This window comes from Nerophis lumbriciformis, linkage group LG14 (genome assembly GCF_033978685.3).
Source record: "Nerophis lumbriciformis linkage group LG14, RoL_Nlum_v2.1, whole genome shotgun sequence".
In the NCBI taxonomy this organism is placed as follows: domain Eukaryota; kingdom Metazoa; phylum Chordata; class Actinopteri; order Syngnathiformes; family Syngnathidae; genus Nerophis; species Nerophis lumbriciformis.
Window position 1 is genome coordinate 37,031,324 of NC_084561.2, and position 15,904 is coordinate 37,047,227.

A 15,904-nucleotide genomic window follows, 5' to 3' on the forward strand; every position below is an offset into this window, starting at 1 on the left:
CCGGGGTCTCCGTTGTCGTATTTTAGGCTTCATAATGCGCCACACATTTTCAATGGGAGACAGGTCTGGACTACAGGCAGGCCACTCTAGTACCCGCACTCTTTTACTACGAAGCCACGCTGTTGTAATACGTGGCTTGGCATTGTCTTGCTGAAATAAGCAGGGGCGTCCATGATAACTTTGCTTGGATGGCAACATATGTTGCACCAAAACCTGTATGTACCTTTCAGCATTAATGGTGCCTTCACAGATGTGTAAGTTACCAATGCCTTGACACAAATACACCCCCATACCATCACAGATGCTGGCTTTTCAACTTTGCGCCTATAACAATCCGGATGGTTCTTTTCCTCTTTGGTCCACCAACGTCCACTGTTTTAAAAAACAATTTGAAATGTGGACTCGTCAGACCACAGAGCACTTTACCACTTTGCATCAGTCCATCTTAGATGAGCTCGGGCCCAGCGAAGCCGACAGCGTTTCTGGGTGTTGTTGGTGATTGGCTTTCGCTTTGCATAGTAGAGTTTTAACTTGCACTTACAGATGTAGCGACAAACTGTAGTTACTGATAGTGGTGAAGTGTTCCTGAGCCCATGTGGTGATATCCTTAACACACTGATGTCGCTTTTTCATGCAGTACCGCCTGAGGGATCGATGGTCACAGGCATTTAATGTGTCTTACGCTTACGTTCAGTGATTTCTTCAGATTCTCTGAACCTTTTGATGATATTATGGACCGTACATGGTGAAATCCCTAAATTCCTTGCAATAGCTAGAAATGTTGTTCTTAAACTGTTGGACAATTTGCTCACGCATTTGTTCACAAAGTGGTGACCCTCGACCCATCCTTGTTTGTGAATGACATTAGCATTTCATGGAAGCTGCTTGTACAACCAATCATGGCACCCACCTGTTCCTAATCAGCCTGTTCCCCTGTGGGATTTTCCAAGTAAGTGTTTGATGAGCATTCCTCAATTTTCTCGGTCTGTTTTGCCACTGGTGCCAGCTTTTTTGAAACATGTTGCAGGCATCAAATTCCAAATGAGCCAATATTTGCAAGAAATAAAGTTTTCCATTTCGAACGTTACCGTATTTTCCGCACTATTAGCCGCCCTGTGTTATAAGCCGCGCCTTCAATGAACGGCATATTTCAAATTTTTGTCCACCTATAAGCGTTATAAGCCGTTATAAGCCGCATCTAACTGCGCTAAAGGGAATGTCAAAAAAACAGTCAGATAGGTCAGTCAAACTTTAATAATATATTAAAAACCAGCGTTCTAACAACTCTGTTCACTCCCAAAATGTACGCAAATGTGCAATCACAAACATAGTAAAATTCTAAATAGTGCAGAGCAATAGCAACATAATGTTGCTCGAACGTTAATGTCACAACACACAAAATAAACATAACGCTCACTTTCTGAAGTTATTCTTCATTCATAAATCCCTCGAATTCTTCTCCTTCGGTGTCCGAATTAAAAAGTTGGGCGAATATGGGATCCAAAATGGCCGGCTCCGTCTCGTCGAAGTAATCGGAGTCAGTGTCGCTGTTGTCCAGCAGTTCTGTGAATCCTGCCTTCCGGAAAGCTTGGACCACAGTTGTGACCGAAATATCTGCCCAGGCATTTACGATCCACTGGCAGATGTTGGCGTATGTCGTCCGGCGCTGTCTCCCTGTCTTAGTGAAGGTGTGTTCGCCTTCGGTCATCCATTGTTCCCACGCCGTTCGCAGTCGTGCTTTAAATGCCCTGTTGACACCAATATCGAGCGGTTGGAGTTATTTAGTTAATCCACCCGGAATGACGGCGAGTGTTGTATTTGTGTGCTTCACTTGTTTTTTGACACCATCTGTGATGTGGGCGCGCATGGAGTCGTATATCAACATGGACGGAGCTGCGTGAAAAAAGCCACCCGGCCTCTTCGCGTAAACTTCCCTTAACCACTCGCTCATCTTTTCTTCATCCATCCATCCCTTCGAGTTAGCTTTTATGATGACGCCGGCTGGAAAGGTCTCTTTTGGCAAGGTCTTCCTTTTGAATATCACCATGGGTGGAAGTTTCTGGCCATTAGCATGGCAAGCTAGAACCACAGTGAAGGACGACTTCTCATTCCCTGTGGTGCGAATATTCACCGTACGTGCTCCCGTTGTATCCACAGTGCGGTTCACAGGAATATCAAAAGTCAGTGGAACCTCGTCCATGTTGATAATGTTCTCTGGCCGGATCTTTTTTTCAGCTATCTTGTTTTTACAATATGCACGGAAAGTAGCCAGCTTTTCTTGAAAGTCTTTAGGCAGTTGCTGTGAAATAGTAGTCCGTGTGCGGATGGAGAGATTGCGTCTTTTCATGAACCGGAAACACCAAGAAGCACCACCTTTAAAATCATCCAGGTGAAGTTCGCTTGCTAGCGCTGTTGCCTTCATTCGAATAGTCTATGGTGCTGACACTTCTGCTTGCTGCTCTTTGCTCAACAACCCACTGTTCGAGTTTGTCCTCCAACAGTTGCCATCTTGCTTTGTTCCCTCGGAAACTCTGTTTTGTCTTCTTTACCTGGCGCAGGTCATCTTCTTGCTTCCTCCACCTACGCACCATTGATTCATTTATGTTATATTCTCTTGCTGCTGCTCTATTTCCGTGTTCTTCGGCATGACTTACTGCCTTAAGTTTAAATTCTGCGTTATACGCGTGTCGCTTAGTAGGAGCCATTTTGTGGTCTGGTCTTTACAGATGTGAACACACAAAGGAAATGAAACGTAATACCCGCGCGCTTCTTCTTCTACGAGGGGCGGGTGCTTACCTTGGCAGTTGCTTATACCATAGAAGAAGAAGCGCTTCCGCTTCTACGGGGAAAACAGATGGCGGCCTGTTTACCGTAGTTGCGAGACCTAAACTTTATGAAAATGAATCTTAATATTAATCCACATATAAAGCGCACCGGGTTATAAGCCGCACTGTCAGCTTTTGAGTAAATTTGTGGTTTTTAGGTGCGGCTAATAGTGTGGAAAATACGGTAAGTATCTTGTCTTTGCAGTCTATTCAATAGAATATAGGTTGAAAAGTATTTGCAAATCATTGTATTCTGTTTTTATTTACGATTTACACAACGTGCCAACTTCACTGGTTTGTAAATCCAATTCAAAATCTGTAGAGGAAATGATAGAAAATGGTCCATGACAAAACTCCAACCTGCAAAGTTGATCTGACAACAGCAATCAGAGAAAGTTGGAGCGAGATTGATGAAGAGTACTTTTTGTCACTCTTTAAGCCCATGCCTCAGTTACTGCAAGCTCTTATAAAAGCCAGAGGTGGTGCAACAAAACACTAGTGGTGTGTTGTAATGCTTTTTTAGTTTTTACAAATCCATAATTGTTTTCTTATTATTGAGTGATTCCAAAACTTTTTCACTCTGCTTTATGTAAACAGGATTTTGAGGTACTGACTACCACAATGTATTACTTGATTTATTATAGTGTTTCATGAAGCCATTTCAAATGACTATAGTTTTGTATCATGTCTACAAAATTAAACATCTGAATCCCATTATCAGTGCAACAGCAGGCAGGGGCTAGGAAAACATTTGTGGTAAAATTTCATATGACACTCCATGGCATTTTACATGCGCTTATGCTCAGCGCGTGATCTGTTAATAGCAGGGGTGCTCACACTTTTTCTGCAGGCGAGCTACTTTTCAATTGATCAAGTCGTGGGGATCTACCTCATTCATATATATAATTTATATTTACTTATTTATGAAATATATGTTTTTGTTAACAAGTTAAAGGTGTTTAATGATAATGCAAGCATGTTTAACACATATAGTTAATATTGTTAATACATTAAAGGTGTTTAATTATAATGCAAGTATGTTTAATACATATAGTTAATATTGTTAACAAGTTAAAGGTGGTTAAAGATAATACAAGCATGTTTAACACATATAGTTAATATTGTTAACAAGTTAAAGGTGGTTAAAGATAATACAAGCATGTTTAACACATATAGTTAATATTGTTAACAAGTTAAAGGTGGTTAAAGATAATACAAGCATGTTTAACACATATAGTTAATATTGTTAACAACTTAAAGGTGGTTAAAGATAATACAAGTATGTTTAACACATATAGTTAATATTGTTAACAACTTAAAGGTGGTTAAAGATAATACAAGCATGTTTAACACATATAGTTAATATTGTTAACAAGTTAAAGGTGGTTAAAGATAATACAAGCATGTTTAACACATACAGTGGGGCAAATAAGTATTTAGTCAGCCACCAATTGTGCAAGTTCTCCCACTTAAAATGATGACAGAGGTCTGTAATTTTCATCATAGGTACACTTCAACTGTGAGAGACAGATTGTGAAAAAAAAATCCAGGAATTCACATTGTAGGAATTTTAAAGAATTTATTTGTAAATTATGGTGGAAAATAAGTATTTGGTCAATAACAAAAATTCAACTCAATACCTTGTAATATAACCTTTGTTGGCAATAACAGAGGTCAAACGATTACTATAGGTCTTTACCAGGTTTGCACACACAGTAGCTGGTATTTTGGCCCAGTCCTCCATGCAGATCTTCTCGAGAGCAGTGATGTTTTGGGGCTGTCGCCGAGCAACACAGACTTTCAATTCCCTCCACAGATTTTCTATGGGGTTGAGGTCTGGAGACTGGCTAGGCCACTCCAGGACTTTCAAATGCTTCTTAGGGAGCCACTCCATCGTTGCCCGGGCGGTGTGTTTGGGATCATAGTCATGCTGGAAGACCCAGCCACGTTTCATCTTCAAAGCTCTCACTGATGGAAGGAGGTTTTGGCTCAAAATCTCACGATACATGGCCCCATTCATTCTTTCCTTAACACGGATCAGTCGGCCTGTCCCTTTAGAAGAAAAACAGCCCCAAAGCATGATGTTTCCACCCCCATGCTTCACAGTAGGTAAGGTGTTCTTGGGATGCAACTCAGTATTCTTCTTCCTCCAAACACGACGAGTTGAGTTTATACCAAAAAGTTCTATTTTGGTTTCATCTGACCACATGACATTCTCCCAATCCTCTGCTGTATCATCCATGTGCTCTCTGGCAAACTTCAGACGGGCCTGGACATGCACTGGCTTAAGCAGGGGGACACGTCTGGCACTGCAGGATTTGATTCCCTGTCGGCGTAGTGTGTTACTGATGGTAACCTTTGTTACTTTGGTCCCAGCTCTCTGCAGGTCATTCACCAGGTCCCCCGTGTAGTTCTGGGATTTTTGCTCACCGTTCTCATGATCATTTTGACCCCACGGGATGAGATCTTGCGTGGAGCCCCAGATCGAGGGAGATTATCAATGGTCTTGTATGTCTTCCATTTTCTGATAATTGCTCCCACAGTTGATTTTTTCACACCAAGCTGCTTGCCTATTGTAGATTCACTCTTCACAGTCTGGTGCAGGTCTACAATTCTTTTCCTGGTGTCCTTTGACAGCTCTTTGGTCTTGGCCATAGTGGAGTTTGGAGTCTGACTGTTTGAGGCTGTGGACAGGTGTCTTTTATACAGATAACCAGTTCAAACAGGTGCCATTAATACAGGTAACGAGTGGAAGACAGAAGAGCTTCTTAAAGAAGAAGTTACAGGTCTGTGAGAGCCAGAGATCTTCCTTGTTCGAAGTGACCAAATACTTATTTTCCACCATAATTTACAAATAAATTCTTTAAAATTCCTACAATGTCAATTCCTGGATTTTTTTTTCACATTCTGTCTCTCACAGTTGAAGTGTACCTATGATGAAAATTACAGACCTCTGTCATCATTTTAAGTGGGAGAACTTGCACAATTGGTGGCTGACTTAATACTTTTTTGCCCCACTGTATAGTTAATATTGTTAACAACTTAAAGGTGGTTAAAGATAATACAAGCATGTTTAACACATATAGTTAATATTGTTAACAAGTTAAAGGTGGTTAAAGATAATACAAGCATGTTTAACACATATAGATTCCTTTCTTTCATGAAGACAATAATATAAGTTGGTGTATTACCTGATTCTGATGACTTGCATTGATTGGAATCAGACAGTGGTGATGATAACGTCCGCATTTTCGAATGGAGGAGAAAAAAAGTCCTCCTTTCTGTCCAATACCACATGAAAGTGGTTGGTTTTCTGCATCTTATTTGTCCAGCTTCCGTACTCCTTTGTATACACTTTAGAAGAAATACATTGTCGGCAAACTCCGTAGCTTGCTAGCTTGTGCACGCCAGCTTTCTGAGACTCTTATTTTGGTAGCGCAGGCAGGATGAAGCAGAGCTTTTATTGTGCAACTGTGCAGTCGGTCTTTGAAGTTTTGACAACAGGTACAGCGCCAGAGTCTGTTGAAATAAAGTGTTTCTCGCCTTCCAGTCGGTAATTTTAATGAGCTGGCAGCAGCATCTCAGAAGACCCTCGGGTGCCGTGAATGTCAATCAAGTGACAAAAGTGACGTCATAGTGAAGATTTATGATCGCTCATTTTTAGGACTCTTTTTTTTAATGCCTGGCTGGTGATCGACTGACACACCCTCCACGATCGACCGGTAGATCGCGATCGACGTAATGAGCACCTCTGGTGTATAGGAAGGGGCGGCCCTGCAAGGCAAGGTGCACCAGCATAATTGGCCTCAAAAAAGAAGAGGATCTATATGCAGTGAAAATGTTTATATTTTTACAAAACACCTTTAATATCATGTTCAAGTTACCAAAAACATATTTTTTTTAATAAACAAAGGTATATAGGTAGATCACCACGACTTGGTCATTTGATAAATAGCCCACCAGCTGAAGAAGTGAGGGCATTTAGTTCGACGTTTGGTTTGGGTTGGCTCAGTTTTTCTATGATTTCTTGTTCTGTGCATTTATTTTGTTAGTTCTGTTACCTGTTATGTACCATATGCTGTACGTTTACTCTTACTCAAGTTGTGGGCACTGCAGGGCACTTGGTGTGATTTGTGAATAGCATGCTACATAGTTCAGTTGTTGGATCATTGGTCTTGCTTGGACTGCTCTCTGCGCTTGGACTGTTTTGATCTGCCTTCTCCATGATTAGTTTTCTGTTTGCCATAGCTGAGCCTCCCAGCCTTCCTCTGTTGTTTTTGCAACTTTCCATTTTGTGTGTGTCATGCTGCTGCTCGCAAGCTCATCTTTTGCTTAACCCTTGTGTGGTGTTTGGGTCTGTGGGACCAGTTTTCATTTTTTATTAAAAGAAAAATTATACAATTAATACATTTTTCAAATGTATTTCAAAAGATATCCATCCATCCATCCATCCATCTTCTTCCGCTTATCCGAGGTCGGGTCGCGGGGGCAGCAGCCTAAGCAGGGAAGCCCAGACTTCCCTCTCCCCAGCCACTTCGTCCAGCTCTTCCTGAGGGACCCCGAGGCGTTCCCAGGCCAGCCGGGAGACATAGTCTTCCCAACGTGTCCTGGGTCTTCCCCGCGGCCTCCTACCGGTCGGACGTGCCTTAAACACCTCCCTAGGGAGGCTTTCGGGTGGCATCCTGACCAGATGCCCGAACCACCTCATCTGGCTCCTCTCGATGTGGAGGAGCAGCGGCTTTACTTTGAGCTCCCCCCGGATGGCAGAGCTTCTCACCCTATCTCTAAGGGAGAGCCCCGCCACCCGGCGGAGGAAACTCATTTCGGCCGCTTGTACCCGTGATCTTGTCCTTTCGGTTATAACCCAAAGCTCATGACCATAGGTGAGGATGGGAACGTAGATCGACCGGTAAATTGAGAGCTTTGCCTTCCGGCTCAGCTCCTTCTTCACCACAACGGATCGATACAGCGTCCGCATTACTGAAGACGCCGCACCGATCCGCCTGTCGATCTCTCGATCCACTCTTCCCTCACTCGTGAACAAGACTCCGAGGTACTTGAACTCCTCCGCTTGGGGCAAGATCTCCTCCCCAACCCGGAGATGGCACTCCACCCTTTTCCGGGCGAGAACCACGGACTCGGACTTGGAGGTGCTGATTCTCATCCCAGTCGCTTCACACTCGGCAAGACAAGATATTTGATGTTCAAACTCATAAACTTAATTTTTTTTTTTTGCAAATAATAATTACCGTATTTTTCGGAGTATAAGTCGCACCTGCCGAAAATGCATAATAAAAAAGGAAATAAACATATATAAGTAAAAAATGAAGCCAAACTATGAAAAAAAGCTGCGACTTATAAATACGGTAACTTAGAATTTCATGGCTGAAACACGTGCCAAAGTAGTTGGGAAAGGGCATGTTCACCACTGTGTTACATCACCTTTTCTTTTAACAACACTCAATAAACGATTGGGAACTGAGAAAACTAATGGTTGAAGCTTTGAAAGTGGAATTCTTTCCCATTCTTGTTTTATGTCGTTTCAGTCGTTCAACAGTCCGGGGTCTCCGCTGTCGTATTTTACGCTTCATAATGCGCCACACATTTTCGATGGGAGACAGGTCTGGACTGCAAGCGGGCCAGGAAAGTACCTGCACTCTTTTTTTACGAAGCCACGCTGTTGTAACACGTGCTGAATGTGGCTTGGCATTGTCTTGCTGAAATAAGCATGGGCGTCCATGAAAAAGACGGCGCTTAGATGGCAGCATATGTTGTTCCAAAACCTGTATGTACCTTTCAGCATTAATGGTGCCTTCACAGATGTGTAAGTTACCCATGCCTCGGGCACTAATGCACACCCATACCATCACATATGCTGGCTTTTGAACTTTGCGTTGATAACAGTCTGAATGTTTCGCTTCCCCTTTGGTCCGAATGACACAATGTGGAATATTTCCAAAAACAATTTGAAATGTGTACTCGTCAGACCACAGACCACTTTTCCACTTTGCATGAGTCCATCTTAGATGATCTCGGACCCAGAGAAGCGGGCGGCGTTTCTGGATGTTGTTGATAAATGTTTTTCGCTTTGCATAGTAGAGCTTTAACTTGCACTTACAGATGTAGCGACAAACTGTATTTACTGACAGTGGTTTTCTGAAGTGTTCCTGAGCCCATGTGGTGATATCCTTTAGAGATTGATGTCGGTTTTTAATACAGTGCCGTCTGAGGGATCGAAGGTCACGGTCATTCAATGTTGGTTTCCGGCCATGCCGCTTACGTGGAGTGATTTCTCCAGATTCTCTAAACCTTTTGATGATATTATGGACCGTAGATGTTGAAATCCCTAAATTTCTTGCAATTGCACTTTGAGAAACGTTGTTCTTAAACTGTTTGACTGTTTGCTCACGCAGTTATGGACAAAGGGGTGTACCTCGCCCCATCCTTTCTTGTGAAAGACTGAGCATTTTTTGGGAAGCTGTTTTTATACCCAATCATGGCACCCACCTGTTCCCTATTAGCCTGCACACCTGTGGGATGTTCCAAATAAGTGTTTGATGAGCATTCCTCAACTTTATCAGTATTTATTGCCACCTTTCCCAACTTCTTTGTCACGTGTTGCTGGCATCAATTTCTAAAGTTAATGATTATTTGCAAAAAAAAAAAAAATGTTTATCAGTTTGAACATCAAATATGTTGTCTTTGTAGCATATTCAACTGAATATGGGTTGAAAATGATTTGCAAATCATTGTATTCCGTTTATATTTACATCTAACACAATTTCCCAACTCATATGGAAACGGGGTTTGTATATCAGAATACATATTTAATGACCACACACCATACACCCCCCCCCTACACATTTGTATTACATATAAGAGGCTAATAGATGTGTGGAAATTGCTGTTCTGTGTACCACACGCACCCACCCACCCACACCCACCCACACACACACACACACACACACATCACTGAACATATGTTTATTGGGATAAGGTAAACATCTGTTCAGTATTTTAACATAAAAGTGTTTGATTGTGAGGCATTAAAAGCCACAAAATGCAACGGGTCTATCAGACCCACAAACGCTGGCTGAGTAACAACAATATGAACATTACACAAGGGTTAATTGAAGACGTTATTGTTTAAACCAGTCACCATGTCCTTGCGCCCTGGGGTAATGTTAAACGACATCATAGCAAAACGTAACATTTGGCTTCTGCATGTTGTACTTTTTTGGCCTTTGGTAAATGTTTTTTTACTGTGGCAATTTTGACAGCAACACAGTGGGGTTTTGCAAAACCCCATGGAATTTGGAAAGTTAGGGGTAAAAACAGCTATTATTTGAAATACTTGCCTTCTACACTGAACATGTTCAGGTAATGGAAGGTCTTATTAAAGCGGACAAGTTCATTTGTATTCGTCATTTAGGACACACAGGACCAAACTGTCTAGTGATTTATTACAGGAAAGAATTCAGCATCCTTGGACCTTTTCTGGTCCTCCAACTACAGAGATGTCATGTAACATAGGAAATTAGTGTCAGAGGACGTTACTGCTTTGGACCTGCAAATTAATCAAAGAGAAGACAGTAAAAGGGGAATGGGAGCCCTTGTCATACTGCTCTCTTGCATACAATGTATGCCTATTTCTAGAGCATACATCAAAGTGTGAATCAGGACAGGTAGGGGCCATGAGAGCTGGCAGCATCAAGGTGTGCGGAGGGACTGGCTGGCATGTCTGCCCGGTTGAAGGGTGATTAGGAAGGGTGCTATGACACAGAGGGTGAAAGAGAACACAGACAAAAGATCAATTGCAATCATTGGAGTTGCTCTGACCAAATGCTTTGAAATGTAACTTTTCAAACGTATACAGAAAGTTGACAGTGTCCCGACAGACTGATCTTTGATTAACATTACAAAAGGTAAAAATAGGATAGAAGTGACACACCGGTAAGAATGAAAGAGCTTCCTTTGTCCCATGGCTCTCCATATATCATTCAAACAGATGGGCTGTGCAGCTTTTATTGTCACACCTGCAATATTCATATTCCATCTACTTGTCTGTCAAGTCGCTTGGTCATTTTGCTTCAAATAAAGTCAAATAAGGCATTCATGTTGTGGGTGAGTCTTCAGCTGGGTACTGAACATGCACTTTGTCATGATCTGTGGCCCGTATCATGTTTTTGTTATTTTCTGTTAGTTTTGGACTCCCTTAGATTTAGATTTTTAGATTTAGATTTATTGGTCCCCTTGGGGAAATTCATTGTCACTGCCGTACATTTAAACAATAGACATTACACATCACAAAAAAAATAACAAAAAGACATCATACATGACCAACACACATTTACTTAGTTCCTGTTGTTGTGCACCCTTGAGTTAGTTTAGTTACCTTGGCTACTTATTATTTTCACCTGCCTCTGATTGGTGTTCGGGACGCTCACCTGTTCCCCGAGCACTAATCAGAGGCATTATTTAAGCCTGCCTTTGCCAGTCAGTTGGCCCGGCTTCTTTGTTTGCTTATGCTACAGTTACGTGAGTATTCCTTGTCTTTTTGCCTATGCTAAGTGTTAGCGTTTGCTTCGAGTGCGATCGGCACATTTTTCCTCTGGTTTGTTTTTCGGTTTTTGGTACTTGTTTGAGTTCTACAAATAAATCATGTTCCTACCTGCACATCCTGTTCGGAGTGGTCCGTTTGCATCCCGGGGGAACGAGCCTCGTAGCAAGCTGCGCCCCCCCCCCCTCACGTAAAAGAAAGAAACCAGCCCGACTGACCGGCAAAGGCAGGCTTAAATAATGCCTCTGATTAGTGCTCGGGAAACAGGTGAGCGTCCCGAACACCAATCAGAGGCAGGTGAAAATAATAAGTAGCCAACATAACTAAACAAACTCAAGGGTGCACAACAACAGGAACTAAGGGAGTCCAAAACTAACAGAAAATAACAAAAACGGATCATGACGCACTTTATGTAACCTTATATACCAGACACATCATTGCCAGCTTTATTCTTCAGCATCCCTTATAAGCCCAATAAACATGATATGTGTGTAAATAGATAGATACATTTTTGGACAATGACCACGTTTATGATGTTGCTTTTGTTCGACAATTAAACATAAACTTATTTAGGAGGTATTACAAAAAACTTGGCATTTGGCAATTATAGCCATTGCATTAGAGTACTGTACAGTGTCCTGTATTTAATTTACATGACATAAATATAATTATAAATTATTATAGAAAATAATATAACTGCTCAATATACATGCTCTTTTGTAATTTTCTTTTTTGTCTGTACATCATACTTGCTAACCCTCCCGGATTTTCCGGGAGACTCCCGAAATTCAGCGCCTCTCCCGAAAACCTCCCGGGACAAATTTTCTCCTGAAAATCTCCCGAAATTCAGGCGGAGCTGGAGGCCACGCCCCCTCCAGCTCCATGCGGACCTGAGTCCGCTTTCCCACGATATAAACAGTGTGCCTCCCAAACACATTATAACTGTAGAATGATCGAGGGCGAGTTCTTGGTTTCTTATGTGGGTTTATTGTTAGGCAGTTTCATTAACGTCTTCCCAGCGCGGTAACAACACACAAACCGTAAAGCAGTTCGCCTGCTGTAAATAGCAATGTTGTGACACTCTTAAACAGGACAATACTGCCATCTATAACATCAATAACATATACGGCTTTTAGAGAGTGCAGTGCACAACTGCGCACACAACAAGGAGACGAAGCAGAAGAACGAGGAAGATACAGCCATGGCGACGACGAGTAAGATGAAGAAATACACTTTGTTGCACCTTTCCTACCTGAGTCCGGCGATTAGTTGCAAATTTTGCTTTATTGATTGCTTGCACACAGCCAATCCAACACAAAACAAACTAGTCCCCGCCCGCACTCACGCTACCGCTCCCTCGCTTCTCTCACCCACCCACTCACTGACGTCACTCACCTCACATGCTCACCTATTAAAGGGCCACACACACACATACGCTACTCTCATAACAGCTTGTAAGTTACAAGCCACAGCTGCGATTGGACCTGGATAGCCTCCAGGAAGAAGTAGTGGACTACCAAGTGCTTGGCACTGAAGATCTTCCTCAGGAAGCAAAGATTGACCGGTTTTGGGCCATGCTAGGGAGAGATGGAAGATTCCAGACTCTAGTGCATTTGATGAAAGCACTTTTGTGCGTGCCACACATCAATGCATCATCAGAGAGGGTGTTCAGCATGGTTAGAAAAATAGTGACAGAGAATAGAACAAGGGTGGACAGTTCAACTCTTAACTCAACAATGAGTAGATGAGTGTTATGTGTGTGTATATGTGTAAATAAATGAACACTGAAATTCAAGTATTTATTTTATTTATATATACATATATAATAAAATAAATATATAGTGAATTCTAGTTATATATATATATATATATATATATATATATATATATATATATAACTAGAATTCACTGAAAGTCAAGTATTTCTTAGATATATATATATATATATATATATATATATATATATATATATATATATATATATATATATATATATATATATGAAATACTTGACTTGGTGAATTCTAGCTGTAAATATACTCCTCCCCTCTTAACCATGCCCCTAACCACGCCCCCGCACCAACCACGCCCTCCGCCCCACCCCCGACCACCAATATCAGAAACAAGGGATTACATTTTTGGGGTGATCTGGATCATCACCTGGCTTCAGGACTCCACTATTGGGTCTGGCGGAGGCCTGTGCTGTCCTTTTTTTAATTACTATACTAATTTAGTGGCACTGAAATAAGGCAAAAAATAGTTATAGTTACTGCCAAGTCAACTGGATCTACATTGTTGACGTTCGTTTTTCACGAGCGCAAATGGGGATGGTTACCTATTTTAGTAGCTACTTACAGGTACTGACTAATTTTTGTTGGTACTACCAATCACGCACATTTCAATCAATCAATCAATCAATGTTTATTTATATAGCCCTAAATCACAAGTGTCTTAAAGGACTGCACAAGCCACAACGACATCCTCGGTTCAGAGCCCACATAAGGACAAGGAAAAACTTACAACCCAGTGGGATGTCAATGTGAATGACTATGAGAAACCTTGGAGAGGACCGCAGATGTGGGTGAACCCCCCACTATAGGGGAGACCGGATGCAATGGACGTCGAGTGGGTCTAGCATAATATTGTGAAAGTCCAGTCCATAGTGGATCTAACATAATAGTGAGAGTCCCGTCCATAGTGGGGCCAGCAGGAGACCATCCCGAGCGGAGACGGGTCAGCAGCGCAGAGATGTCCCCAACCAATGGACAGGTGAGCGGTCCATCCCGGGTCCCGACTCAGCACAGCCAGCACTTCATCCATGGGCACCGGACCTGTGCCCCCCCTTCCACAAGGGAGAGGGGGGCAGAGAAGAAAAGAAATGGCAGATCAACTGGTCTAAAAAGGGGGTCTATTTAAAGGCTAGAGTATACAAATGAGTTTTTAGATGGGACTTAAATGCTTCTACTGAGGTAGCATCTCTAACTGTTACCGGGAGGGCATTCCAGAGTACTGGAGCCCCAATAGAAAACGCTCTATAGCCCGCAGACTTTTTTTGGGCTCTGGGAATCACTAATAAGCCAGAGTTCTTTGAACACAAATTTCTTGCGGTACCATTTTTCCATAACTTTTGTTGCACGACCCGTCATGTTCGGTTGTAGACTCGGCAATGTAATGCTTCTGTCTGCAGCATGCACTGCCAGTGTCTGTAACATTTAACCTTTTCTCTTCTGCAGAGCCCGTTTTTGGTGTTCCGGGTGCGGAGCCACAATTCCTCACTTGACTGCACTTTGCAATCAGGCCTTTAAGCCTTGTAGCTGCCACATTTACCACATGACTATTCCTTACCAACCCCCCATGTCAGGGACTATTTTTCACACAACTTTGTTGAGATTGCATCCTCAAGATGCCCGACATGCCTCTCCTTTAATGCGCCCTATAATCCGGTGCGCCTTTTGTATCATCATCATCATTTGTTTTTATTCCTTTCATGAAAATGCATGTATACAAGCCATATACAGTTGACACTTTCATTGTTTTTTTGTTCCTTACACATTTCCATGATCAGAAAGGAGCAGATGGAAGAATACTATTCTTCTATTTATCTGCCCCCTTTTTAACACAAATTATTTTGGATGACTTTATAACTGTTTCCTCCACCAACACCCGAACTCCAACATACTTTTTAATTTTCGTTTAAGCATTTTCACAATGACACGTCCAATCAAAATCAAAAATCAGTTTGATATATTTCCAGTTGTCTCTTTTTGTAACTCTTTTTAAATTCAAAGATATTCTTGCAACTTTTTAAGTCTTTCTTTAGAGAATTCCATTTGCACATTTGTTTCAAATTTGTTCGCACTCTTGGATGTTTAAAATCATACGGCCTTCTGTGGTTCTCATCTCAGAACACAAATAACTTTTGTAAATCCTTCGGAATAACTTTATTTCTAGCTTTGAACATCCCTAATAGAGAATGCAATTCTACAATGTCTTTTAGTTTTAATAATCCTGACATGAAGAGTGCATTTGTGTGGTCTCTATATCCTACTGTAAAAATGACATGAATTACTCTTTTCTGTGAAAGAAATAAAGGCACTATGTTGCTGTGATATGTATTTCCCCATATTTCTGCACAATAATTGAAATAAGATAGAATAATTGAGCAATATAACATTCTCATTGTGTTATACGGGAAACTGTATTTAACCTTGTTCAAAATAAGCTTTTAGATAGCTTATTTTTCACATGCAATATATGAGCTTTCCATGTCAACTTTTCATCTAAGACAGGGGTCGGCAACCCGCGGCTCTAGAGCTGCATGCGGCTCTTTAGCGCCGCCCTAGTGGCTCTCTGGAGCTTTTTAAAAAATGTATGAAAAATGGATAAAGATGAGGGAAAAACATTTATTTTTTGTTTTAATATGGTTTATGTAGGAGGACAAACATGACACAAGCCTCCCTAATTGTTACAAAGCACACTGTTTATATTAAACATGCTTCACTGATTCGAGTATTTGGCG

At 41.6% G+C, this 15,904-nt stretch overlaps 1 long non-coding RNA gene across 1 annotated transcript in view; it reads left to right on the forward strand.

The window, feature by feature from the left end:
- LOC133616758 (uncharacterized) overlaps nucleotides 1–15,253 on the forward strand; it is a 49,920-nt gene extending 34,667 nt beyond the window's left edge. The window contains exon 3 of the long non-coding RNA XR_009816900.2: nucleotides 14,619–15,253. This is a non-coding gene — a long non-coding RNA (uncharacterized lncRNA). The remainder of the gene's footprint in view (nucleotides 1–14,618) is intronic.
- Nucleotides 15,254–15,904: the final 651 nt, after the last annotated feature.